The 4,335-nt window shown below is 37.6% G+C and overlaps 1 pseudogene; it reads left to right on the top strand.

Moving 5' to 3' along the window:
* Nucleotides 1-3,391: 3,391 nt before the first annotated feature.
* LOC148776936 (olfactory receptor 11H6-like) lies at nt 3,392-4,022 on the top strand (annotated as a pseudogene).
* The last annotated feature ends 313 nt before the right edge of the window (nt 4,023-4,335 follow it).

The raw sequence follows: 4,335 nt of genomic DNA, 5'->3' as shown, positions 1-4,335 counted from the left end.
TGCTATCTCTTAGTTCATCCCACCCTTCCCTTCCCCCACTATGTCCACAAGTCCATTCTCTACATCTGTAACTCTATTCCTGCCCTGCAAATAGGTTTCCCCCCTAATTAATTTATTTTTTTAATTGGAGGCTAATTACTAAAGAGCCTCTTGATGAAAGTGAAAGAGGAGAGTGAAAAAGTTGGCCTGAAGCTCAACATTCAGAAAACTAAGGTCTTGGCATCTGGTCCCATCACTTCATGGCAAATAGATGGGGAAACAGTGGAAACAGTGACTGGCTTTATTTTCCCAGTCTCCAAAATTATTGCCGATGGTGATTGCAGCCATGAAATTATAAGACACTTACTCCTTGGAAGGAAAGTTGTGAGCAACATATTAAAAAGCAGAGACATTACTTTGCCAACAAACGTCCGTCTAGTCAAGGCTATGGTTTTACCAGTGGTCATGTATGGATGTGAGAGTTGGACTGTGAAGAAAGCTGAGTGCCAAAGAATTGATTCTTTTGAACTGTATAGTTGGAGAAGAGTCTTGAGAGGGCCCTGGACTGCAAGGAGATCCAACCAGTCCATCCTAAAGATCAGTCCTGGGTGTTCATTGGAAGGACTGATGTTGAAGCTGAAACTCCAATATTTTGGCCATCTCATGCGAAGAGCTGACTCATTTGAAAAGACCCTGATGCTGGGAAAGATTGAGGACAGGAGGAGAAGGGGACAACAGAGGATGAGATGGTTGGATGGCATCACCCACTCGATGGACATGAGTTTGAGTGAACTCCGGGAGTTGGTGATGGGCAGGGTTCCTGGCATGCTGTGGTTCATGGGGTCACAAAGAGTCGGACACGACTGAGCAACTGAACTGAACTGAACCGAATTACTTTACAATATTATAGTGCTTTTTGCCATACATTGACATGAATCAGCCATGGGTGTAACTTTATAGCAGTGGAAAAAGTGCTGTGGTGCATTGCATAATGTTTCTTAAAGGTTTTCTTTAGAAGTGCCATATGTAAAATTGTCTTATTGGGCAAACCATGTCACATTGCTTAGTCTAACATTTGTGAAACATAGAAATATTATCCTCTAGTAAAAAAGGAAAATGAATCATTTAGAACAATAACTCTGTCATATGAATATTTTGTTTTGTCCTTGATTTTAATTGTAATGTTTTTATGTTTTACTACTAAAATATGAGTTTGCCAATTATTTCTGATGAAGAAGTTTTTTTACCAAGTTAAATCATTTCTTTCTATTTCTGGTTTACTTTATTAAAAATGGGTTTCAATTTTATCTATTTTTCTTCTGCATCTATCAAGACATATTTATGTTACTTCTATTAATTAAAAAGTATGTTATATTTATATATTATATTCTTCTATGATACAATAATGGATAGCTCTTAAGATATACATCTTACACGATAACATTCTATTATTTGGAAATATTTTACTCTAGAATATGGTTTATGAATTCCCTCTCTAGAGGGCCAATTTCCAAAGATAGCCTCTACAGAACATAAAAGGGAACAATATTTAAATTCCTCATTTGATTCTGTCTAGACCATGATTTTCTTTGCCACTGTCACTTTGCCTTTACAGTTTATATAAAAAGGGAGAACTACAGAGGGCAAACCTGAAGGGTACCCATGACTGACTTCTTAATCCCATAATGTTCCTAAAAGCCTATTCAGCAATTCATATGAATTCCCACAATAATTCATGGAATACTACTATAGCTGTTTTTTCTGAGATATGAGAAAACTGTTGTATTTGGTTTTTCTGTATACTCGGATGTGGAAAATGGCCTTCAACTATACAGAATTCTATGATATTCACCTTGTATCCTCAGGTAAGGTAAAGCTCACATGTGTCTAAGCTCTCCTTATTTCTTTCTTCTACCCCTTCTTGCTTTATAACTTAATATGTGAATTATAAAAGTACTATTTCTCTAGAATCATAGCCGAGATTTTATATGAGAGCTTATAAAAAATGTTATTTCAAACATTTGCTAAAACTCTTAAAGGATCTTGCCAGATGCTCCTTTTTATTCCCACTCTATAGAAGGGTGTTCTGATCCTAAATCAGGGAAAATTCCAGAAAATGAATGGATACGCCTTCTTTCAGAAAAGTCTATCCCCTGTAATTTCTCTTTTTTTTTTTTATTTATTTTTTATTGGAGGCAAATTATTTTACAATATTATATTGGTTGAGTAGCAGGCAAGGAAATTTATTTTTACTTGAGATTGCAAATTTTAGGACATTCTTTGTGAGCATAAGTAAACATGACATATTTTAATAATTGATCACTTACTTAACTTTAACATGTATTTTTGAGAGTGTGTTTTTACTGAAGGGAAGAATTGAAATGTGAACTCTTGTAAATTTTCATTTTAATATTGACTTATAATCTATTCTTAAAAAGATATAGGAATATTTCTCATAACCTAACTCAGAAAAATTTAAAGTTGTATAAAGGATTTAGATCTATTGATATTGTCCTTAATTCAACTCGACATGTTTCTCACTAATAGAACAAAGAATATTGAATAGCATTATCTCTAATGTCTTTGTATGTCACAAACACTGAGTTAACTTGGCTGTGTTTTTGTTTTTTTTCTTGGGGGGGAATCTGTGTTTTTTTCAGTATTATTTAAAATGGTAAGTCCTTATGCATATTTACTTATTGTCAACACTTTGTTAGCTGTAGGAAATTAGGAAAGCTCTTTGTTCACTTTGTTTTTATTATATCCAAAATAGGAATATGAATACTTGAAAATCATGGCAACATCTCTGTATATGGTAGGTAGCTCAGCTGGTAAAGAATTTGCCTGCAATGCAGGAGACCACGATTCAATTCCTGGGTCAGGAAGATCTGCTGGAGAAGGGATAGGCTTCCCACTCCAGTATTCTTGAGCTTCCCTTGTAGCTCAGACAGTAAAGAATCCGCCTACAATATGGGAGATCTGTGTTCGATCCCTGGGTTGGGAAGCTCTCCTGGAGGAGGTCATGGCAACCCACTCCAGTATTCTAGACTGGAGAATCCCATGGACAGATGAGCCTGGTGGGTCCCAGTCCATGGAGTACCAAAGAGTTGGATGCAACTAAGTACAGCACAAAGTAATGTGGCTCAAAGCAAGTCATCTGTTCTAATGAGTAATGTTTTGTATGGCCAATTCTAATATGGAAATCTGTCATTCTTTTGCAGCTTTAAAAACAAATACCCATGTAGAGAATTGCTCTAGCTCTGTGAGTAAATTCATCCTTTTAGGCTTCCCTTATACTTGGGGAATTGGGATCCTCTGTTTCTCAGTGTTTTCTGGGACATATATTCTGACACTCATTGGAAATCTGTGCATTATTTGTGCTGTGAGGTGCGACCATCAACTGCAAACTCCAATGTACATCCTATTGGCCAATTTTTCCTTCCTGGAGATCTGGTTTATCACCTCCACTGTCCCTAATATGCTAGTCAACTTTCTTTCTGAGACCAACACCATCTCCTTCTCTGGCTGCTTCTTCTCCGTGGGCACCACTGAGACCTTCTTCTTGTCTGCTATGGCCTTTGACAGGTACCTTGCCATCTGCAGGCCCCTTCACTACCCCACTGTCATGCCAGTGCAACGCTGCATCAGAATGGGAGCCTGTTGCTGGGTATGTGGCTTCTTGTACTTCCTCTTGCCTATATATCTAATCTCTCAACTCCCCTTTTGTTGTCTCAATAAAATTGATCACTTCCTATGTGACCCAGGACCCCTTATAAAGCTGTCTTGTGTGCCAGCTCCTGTCACTGAGATCATCTGTGCCATCTGTAATTCAGTCCTCATTTTCTCCCCCTTACTCTTCATTACTAGTTCCTACACCCTGGTGATCAGAGCTGTGTTTAGGGTACCCTCAGCAGAAGGCCGGCATAAGGCTTTCTCTACATGTGGCTCCCATCTGTCTGTAGTGTCTCTGTTCTATGGCTCTATTATGGTTGTATATGTGAGCCCAACAGCAGGCAATCCAGCCGGGATTCAGAAATATGTGACTTTGTTTTATTCTGTGCTGACTCCACTGTTCAACCCCTTGATCTATAGTCTCCGGAATAAAAAGATGAAGGAGGCTCTGAGAAAATTATTTAAGACTGTGAGATTTAGGCAGAGGCCTGGCAGAAATCTTTGAAGAACTTGTGTTTGCAACTGAAATATATGTGGAATAAATGATTGAAAGTTTAGCATTCAATTGAATTAACCACATTAGACAAATATATTTGGGGGAGGGAGAAGAACATAGTCAAATGTAATTAAATGTTTATTAAATTAACTGTGGCCATCTGTCCATTTTTTTATGGTTTTAGAAAA

The sequence above is a fragment of the Moschus berezovskii genome, chromosome 9 (assembly GCF_049115385.1).
Source record: "Moschus berezovskii isolate FMDL1 chromosome 9, NW_MosBer_1.0, whole genome shotgun sequence".
NCBI classification, from domain to species: Eukaryota; Metazoa; Chordata; class Mammalia; order Artiodactyla; family Moschidae; genus Moschus; species Moschus berezovskii.
This window is presented reverse-complemented; position numbering and strand designations above follow the sequence as displayed.